General features: G+C 43.0%; 1 long non-coding RNA gene across 1 annotated transcript; it reads right to left on the bottom strand.

Moving 5' to 3' along the window:
• Nucleotides 1-628: 628 nt before the first annotated feature.
• On the bottom strand, nucleotides 629-8137 carry LOC108581881. Its single transcript, XR_001894710.3, has 2 exons — nucleotides 5541-8137; nucleotides 629-5299 (listed from the first exon to the last, which is right to left on the bottom strand). It is a non-coding gene; the product is annotated as an uncharacterized LOC108581881 (long non-coding RNA).
• Between the last annotated feature and the right edge of the window lie 404 nt (nucleotides 8138-8541).

The following is an 8541-nucleotide window of genomic DNA, read 5'->3' as shown; positions in this document are numbered from 1 at the left end:
TTTTGAGTATGCTGATAAACTCACTGCAAGGTCTCATACACTCACTAGGAGAACAGAAGGAAGAGCCAAGCACTCATATGCAATTCAAAATCCTGAACAGCTTCATGAAGGATGAAATGCCTCTGCAAAGGAAAATTCTTTAAAAACCCACAGGTCCCCCCACAATGCCTACATAAGGTCAATAGTGTAAAACATTGCCTACCACTCTAAGATCGTAAGCATTTAAAGTTAACATGCAAACTTTGGAAATGTGAAAAAGTACTTTATTAACTCTAGTCACTGTCAATTTATAGACCCTTGACTTTCTGGAAATAAAATGTGTAATTACCTTTTACTCTGATCATTATCTCCCACCTGTCTAAGAGGTTATTTATTCCTTATTTAGAGGGCCTCTATTGCCATGTGCCTGGAATTATTATATGCTCATCACTTTATGAAGAATAAAATTTGTCTTTCCTGCCTTAAGAAAGTTATATTCGTTCTTCCGCTCAAATCCTGATCTTGTCCATTAAAGAGTGTTCGCAGACAAAGTTTCTGAAAGATTAGAGAAGAATCCCCCCCAAGATTGCCCCAACACTAAACTACAAACAGTATTTTATTTAAATAAGGAGACAGCTTTCTAAAAGTATACATTCTCTAACAATAATAGTTTATTATTTTGAATGATTTAATGGTTTTCTACACAATTTACATCACAACACAACATGTAAATTTTAGCAAGAATAACATCTGATTCCAACAGCACATCATGCTATTCCTTTCATAGTCTTCAGAGATTCAATGCTAAACAAATTTCTGTAATTTTGCATAAGGCACTAATCACGTTAGAGGCTTTTAAGAAATTAAAGATGCAAATGCCTCTGAGTGAAGTGTACTATCCCATCACGGAAGCCCACAGGAACAAGTCCTATATAATTTTAAAGAGGCTCGATGGGAACATTTCTCAATCCTGAAATCCCCTAGGGAAGGGGTCAGGAAAAAGTGCCATGGTTGATATTTAAGAACTCCACAGCTCTTAAAAATAAGCACTTATCCCTAACATGCAATACTGCAGATGCAAGTTAAACTTATCTGTTAACAGCTGCCTGCTGTTTTCTGCTCCCAGATGAAATGAAGCAACTCTTCTGATAACGAAGAGATACCTGTCTGAGGCAAACGAAAGATTGGCACACAGCACAGCCTCCTCAATCCACTTGATCCCAACTCATCTCTCATTTATTTCGGCTTCTTTCATTCCAGGATTAATGTAGTGTAAGATTTTCATTTCATTTCGCTTTTATTCTGCTTTTGTAAAAGCAGTATTTTGAGATGGACATTGGCTCTTCATTGTATTTCTCATCAATTCATTATTTTTGTGGTTATAGCTTGACAAGCACTTAGCTTTAAAATGGTAGATTTCCGTAACTTTAAATTGGTAGCTTTCATTTGCTTAAATTTTTTTTTGGCATACGCAGATAATGTTCTCATCAGTAGTAAGAATCTGAGAGTTATGCTTATTCCCCAGTGGAGGTATGACATATAATCTTTTCTGCCTTTACTTATCATTCACCAAGGAGCTGTTCTCTCTGCATCTAGGCCATCATACTGCCAGGCTGGTTATGACTCAGAAGATGTTATCTGAAAAAAGTCTACAGAAAAAAAAAGTTTCCCCTCCCTCATCAACGAAAGCCCACCCTCTAAGAGACATTCAAGCTGAACTATCACAATTCTTAATTACGATTTACAAACAGATAAATTTAAAATCACAATTTACAGAATTTTTGAAGCATACCTTAACATCTTGTTTTGCAGCTGAACAACGGAAAAATATTTCTCCTACGCTAAAAAAAACTTGCTTACACACAACTGAAAATAGAATCTTACTTGATAATACAAAAGCTACCATCAGAAGAAATCCCTTCAGGATCATTAAGCCACTTCCTTTGCTCTGAAGTTTCTATAGTAGTTTTAAGTTATTATTAAACCACCTGAAAAAAATTCCAAAAGAGAACCACACACTACCATATCCAAACAACTTTAGCATTTCCCATAATTGTAGCTAATGTCAGCCCAGTGCTTCAGACCAACCCCCATTCCAATACTTTCCTTCCCCAAGGCTCTATACTTTGAGGGAAAACAGATACAGTATCAAATTATGATACTTTCCTTGCCCAAATTAATGCACTGGTACACCCAGTGGCTCCTATTTAACTTCCCCCAGCTTCCCAATTCAAAAATTGGGGGAAACAAACTAAAGGATTGGGAGTTACTTGCCAACTTGGAAGTTGAGATTTCTTTACCTTTTCCATTCTAAGACTTTAAGTTCTCTGGCATGAGTTTATCTGCAATCATAAACTAAACAATTACCTAAACCCACCCCCCCAATCCCAACCATAACAGGCCACTGCCAACTAATTGCCAGTATTTGCCCCTCCCCTTTAATAAAACTTTTAAGAAGTCACATTATTTGAAAACTTAACTTCAACATTTGGCCTACTCAAGCTCTTCTGAAGTTCTCCTGAGATGACTGAATATGAACCAAAGCTGCACTGTGCTGTATTTTTCAGCTTCAACTGGGAATACTCTTCCAAGGATAAAAGCAGCTCCAGTCCCTGAAGGTGTTCGTGCCAACAGTACAGCGGTACACTCCTTCTCTAACCCAGTTTGTCAATAGTACTATAGCATCTGCGGAAAATCTTAGAAAAAAACATTTTCTCCCCCACCCTCTCTCTTCCCTGTTAAGACCATCCCAAAATACTTCAAGTAAAAAGTAACAAGTTTAAGGGGTTAAGCACTTTTACAGTCTTATTAAGGAGGGAGGGGGGAAAAAAGAGTAACTACCAGCCATTTCTCCAATAGACATCTCCTCCACAGACCTTAACGTGAGAACTGCTCTAGTTTCTATAAACGGTAAACCTGTGTGGTGTTCTGATTATCCTGATATTGGATTTTCTTGTTTTCTGTAACACCTTGAGTCATTTGCCTTTAGGATTCTAGTCAGACCTATGGGGAAAAGAACTCAAAACATATTTTGCCCCCACCCCACAAAAAAAATGCTTAAAATTCCCCCCCTCAGTTACACACCAAACTCCACATTTAGAAAACTAATTCAGGATGAGGAAGTAAAAACAGGTCATCTATTCACAAAACTGAAATACTTCATTACCCCAACTAAACATACAAACTGCTTACAGATTTGCTGAGATTTTGTCTCAATTTTGGCTCTATCAAATTCATTTGGTTTTCAAATTGGTATATTAAAAAAAAAAACAAACACAAACTTGCCATCTACTATTCCTCCAGGACTTGGCAGTCTGCCCTCAAAAGCTTCAGACAAGAGTCATGAGTATAAGCCTGAAAAAGAGAAACCTACAACACCCGGAAATCGGCCTACATCCCCATATAAATCCCTTTACAACTCAGTACGAAACTCCCCCGGTACATTAGAAAAGTAAATAAAAGGTTACCATACTCAAGTTTCAGAAAAACAACATATTGCCGACCTCACGGATTTTTACCAACCACTCGCTTTCCCTGTGGCCTTGGCACACTGGCATGCTGGTCTAGGATCCTCTATCTACGCACAACGCCCGCTCGCCTCCTCCGTGTGGTTGCCAAGCCAAGCCGCCTGCTAGCTTCATCACCAAATCGCACTCGCTCCTTCCTGGAATCCTTTTTCCTAGCTTCACCACCAAATCGTTAGCGCTCCTTCCTTCTTCCTAGCTTCCTTCACCAAATCGCACTGGCTCCTGGACTCTTTTCCTATCTTCACCACGAACTGCTGCTTGCTCCTCAGTCCTAGCTTCACCAAACACTGGTTCCTGGAATCCTGTCTGCTGCTGTCTTCCTAGATTCACTGAATCCACTTCTGTGTAGCACCTGGGTCAGCTGCCAATTAATGCTAGTCCTCAGGATTTAAAATATCATTTTAGCTCAAAGTCCAATGCAAAAATATTAAGTTGGTAATTACTCTTGATCTTGATTTCCGTTACGAAAGTCCTTCAAATTTTTCAAACTAAGCTATTGTATTTAAGGCCTTCCAAATTCTTCTAACTCTTCCAAAAGCCTTCTGCCTTAGTTTTTTTAAATTACTCCAGTCCTTTTAGCAGCTTTTTGATGTGATTTTTAACCGACTTCCCCCTTCTAGCTTCAAATATTCTTCTAAATTGATTCTGGTCTACATAACGTAAAGACCCTCATCTTCTCAAGCTTTACCTTCTAACTTCTGCACCACCAGAATTTAAATTGATAGGCTTTTAAAATAAATTACCAATAATTTCCTCATTTTTTCAGTGCTATTTTATCCAATTTTTGGCTTTGTATTTTTCTATCTTCTATACTTCTCCAATACTTGTCTTAGCTTGTTTTTCGTTTTCTATCTGAAACTCTTGACAATATTTTCATTTTCTATCTTGTTTCTATCTTCCGGTTTTCTTCTAAGTTTGTACATTTTGCCCTTAGTTGCTTTTGTTTCCTAGCTTGTCTAATTTTTTTCTTCTGCATCCTACTTTTCAGGCTTAAATTTATCTTTTGTCTTCTAAAGGTATGTTTTTATCTTCTAATTTCCCTATCTTCTCTATTCTTTTCTTCGCCTTCCTGTACTTCTGTCTTCGTTTTCCACTTCAAACTTTTAATCTTCTCCAGATTGTTTCATCCTACCACTCCCAATTAATCTTTCCTATTTTTCGTCTGCGTTTAGCAAACGCGTTAAGATTAACTGGGCTTTAAATGACGCAACTCTCCCTGCGTCATGGAGTTCAAGGTCTTTTAATCACCTTCGATTTAATCTCATTTTAAATGATCGCCTTCAAATCATTTTAATCACCTACAACTTTTTAAACAACGTTTAAGCTCTGTTTAAATCACCTTCATTTTAATCTAAAAGCACTGCCCTTCTACTGGTATTAATTCAGGGCTCTGGTGTCCCTTCTCTCAATTTTCTTTTAAATACATTTTTTACTTCTTGAAGAAGCTTCATCTCAACCTCCGTCATGTTTTAGAAACCTTTTTTCCTTTTCCTTCCTCCCGCTACACTTTTAACTCTTCATATTTTCTCTTAAAATCTTAACTTATTCAAATTACGTTAAGAACCTAATGCTAAGCAAAATCTTAGTAAGCTACTGACTACATTTCTTAAGCAGTTGTATTAATCTCTGTCTTTCAAAGAGAGAAAACTTATCTGCGGGTTCCTCAAGCTGCGCCTGCCACTTCAGCAGAAACCCCTCGCTGGCTGCCTCAATGCCTGCCGCAAAGCACGGGCGAGGCCTATTTATTGACGGAGGACAGCTCGCATCACCGGAATTCGATCACCTTCCGCCGCCTTTGTGAGGGAGGCAAAAAATAGTTCTTCGGTTAAAAATAGGTTTTAGTTTTACAAGACTTTTCTAGATTTTTTTCATAACAGCTTATGGAACTTGAGTGCAAACTGCACATTCAGAAATATTTAAATTAATAGCATGTGGAAAGATTTGAGCTGAAAACTTTAGGCAAAACAAACGTGGAAATCACATTTTAAAAGGGTCATCAAACACTTCACAAAATCCCCGGAACTTTTAAAATACCTCTTAAAGCGCTTTTTGTGTTCTCTTGAGGGACAGGAGGAATAGTTTACTACCCTCTGAAGGAAGGTAAAGGTGTGATAGCTCAGGGCTTTACTTTCCATTCCACAACTGAGCCCCAGCCTTGGAGGGACGGTTGAGAAGTGGCAAAATGGCGGACTTTCTCCCCTAACTGCCTGCAGTCCTGCGACTTGCTCCAGACAGCCACACGTTTTGCTTGCTCTTTTATTCGAGAAATCCGAGCAGCACAGGCTATCTTCTTGGGAAGTCTTAGAAACGTGAAAACCCACTTTTGGAAACCGCCTCAATCCCACACCACAGAGCTGCTCCCCGCCTGAGCCCCGGATCCGCCGGCTGCCAGTGGCCCACTCTGATCTGCGGCCCCGAGGTGCCGCCAGCCCCCCACGGCCCGCACGGAAATTTTTCTACCGTTTTTCAGCTTCCAGGCTCTCCTGAAAGTGCTCACAAGGCAAATCGCCATGGAAAGCAAGTTCAAGTGGCCTTTTCAAGTTGCTCAACTAAGCGAACGGCTTTGTCTCCGAAGACACAGGGACCTTGGGCAGACAGTCAGGGACACACCCTGGAGTGTTTACACTGCTCTGGGGCTGCTTTGCTCGGGGTCTTTGTTTTGCAGATTCTGTCTTATGCCTGGTTAGGTCCGAGCTTCAGACTTCCTGAACCGGAGTAGGAAAAAAAATAAACCTTTCCTCCAAACCCCAAGACCAAACTGCACGGTTTGAGTGGTTTTATCTAAATACCACCACCTGGGATGGCCAACCTAAAAGGACGACTAACGTAACAGTACAGCTCGTCGCTGCGTCCCAAGGACGCAGGGAAACGGGGACTCCGGGAGGCAGCAGAGAGGACCTGCCTACAGGCGGGCTGAGGCTTCCCGGCGCCCGGCTTCCGCGTTCCTAAAATGGCGTGGCGCCTAAGGGTGCAGGTGAGAGACCAGTGCAGGACCCCAATGCTTTACAGAAGCCTCGGGCTGCGGCCGCGGAAGAGAAAGCGGGGGCGGGGAGCGACCCGTCGGCCTGCAGGGCTGCGGAAGGGACAAAGACCGGGGGAGGGGCAAAGGCCGGGGGAGGGGCGGCTCGCGAGCGCCGCGCAGGGATACGCGAGGGCCGTGAGCCGCCCTCCCTTTGTGAGGCGCTGGCTCGTGGGCTGGAGCCACCGGTTCTAACCGGCTCTAGCCGGTCCTGGCCGCCTTCCCGGAGCTGTGGCGGTTGGCGCAGCGCGTGACTGCGCACGCGTGCCCCGCCCTAACGCCTGCGCCAGTCCTAGGGAATGGCATGGGGGCGGGGTGGCAGCTGGGCTGGGAACTTCTTGGTCGCTACTCTGCGCTGTCACCGCACTTGGGGGCTGGTCTTCGTTTCGGGGAGCTGCTGCCCAACTTCCCTTTTCAGTCTAGGTCTTCCTTTCCCACCTCTATCCTGTCCTTTGTCATTTCCTCCATATAGTCTCGATGTCATCCATTAATTGAAAATCAGAACACGATTCTTGTATAGCTATCAAGGGCTATGGCGTTTTTGCAAAATATCTTCGTCGTTTGTATGTCACCAGGTCTTACTAGTCTAGAATTCTCGGGGCCACTAGAAGTGGTCTCAGGCTGACCTAGCAGTAGCCTAATTTTTTAGAAAAGAAACTGAAGCAATGACCTAAAATGGAGAGCTCCGGGGCACACGAAGCTTGGAGCTGGACGGGGTGGTGAGACCCACCCGCTCTGCTCCCTCATCCCCGGGTCTTTACAACTTGTATCATGGCTTGTTTTTAGGTAGTCAACTCCGAGGGGAGAGATTAATGACACTGTATAGGTTAAGATGGCAACTACACAAAAGGATGGCAACTACACAATGATACAGCAACTCTTATGAAGTTGATTTCTAAAACCCCTTTGGCTCCTGTAAATGATGCAGGTTGTGTAAAGTGTAGGGGAGCTGCCCTGGGGGCTCCAGCAAATGAGGGTCCTGTTTTCTGGGCCAACTCCCTGTCCCCATCTGCCCACATAAAGCAGGGACCGTTGAAGCAGCTCTTCTCAATTGACGCTGGTGAAACTGTTCTTGTTTTCTTTTTTTTTTTTTTAACCTGTAAGAGTGGAATATTACTGAGATGCAGCCGGATCCCTTTAGGCACAGTCCTGATGCTTGCTCTGGGGTTGGAAATTTTTTAGTAGAATTTTATCGCTGGATAGAGGAAAATTGAGGCAGGTCACCTTGTTTCGCAAATGGGGATTTGGGCGCCTGGAGATTTTGTGATTTGCCTGAAATGACACACAGCTAATTAATAGAAGAAGCTGTTCTTGAATCCCAGATTTTCCACGTCCTACTGCCTCCCTTCCTCTCCAGCTCTTCTGTAAGTCTCCCCAACTGTGGTTTTTCTATATCTGGGGGAGTACCTAGGACCTAGCACCTGCTCTGTGCTCTCTCCCTCACTCTAGAGCGAGTGAGATGAACCTTAAGAGCCCTAAAGTGCGTGTCACTGCATTAATTTCCATTACCTTTACAGATTACAGAATTTTTTTTTTTTGGGGGGGGATGGCGTCTCTGTTACTGAGGCTGGAGTGCAGTGGCGCGATCTCGGCTCACCGGCTCACGGAAACCTCTGTCTCCTTGGTTCAAGCAATTCTCCTGCCTCAGCCTCCCGAATAGCGGGGACTACAGGGGCCCGCCACCACGCCTGGCTAATTTTTTGTAGTTTTGTAGAGACAGGGTTTCATCGTGTTAGCCAGGATGGTCTCGATCTCCTGACCTCGCGATCCACCCGCGTCGGCCTCCCAAAGTGCTGGGATTACAGGCGTGAGCCACCGCGCCCAGCTGCCAGAGTGTTGTACAGTCATACCTTGGTTTCCATGGGACATTGGTTCTAGAACCTCTCCTCGGATACCAAAATCTGAAGATGCTCAATTTCTCAACCTACACATACCCTCCCATATCCTTTAAATCATCTCTAGGTTGCTTATAATACCTAACACAACGTAAATAGTTTTTATATTGTATTGATGAGG

This window comes from Papio anubis, chromosome 12 (genome assembly GCF_008728515.1).
Source record: "Papio anubis isolate 15944 chromosome 12, Panubis1.0, whole genome shotgun sequence".
NCBI classification, from domain to species: domain Eukaryota; kingdom Metazoa; phylum Chordata; class Mammalia; order Primates; family Cercopithecidae; genus Papio; species Papio anubis.
The sequence above is the reverse complement of the archived record's forward strand: the minus strand, read 5'-3'. Positions and strand labels throughout refer to the sequence as shown.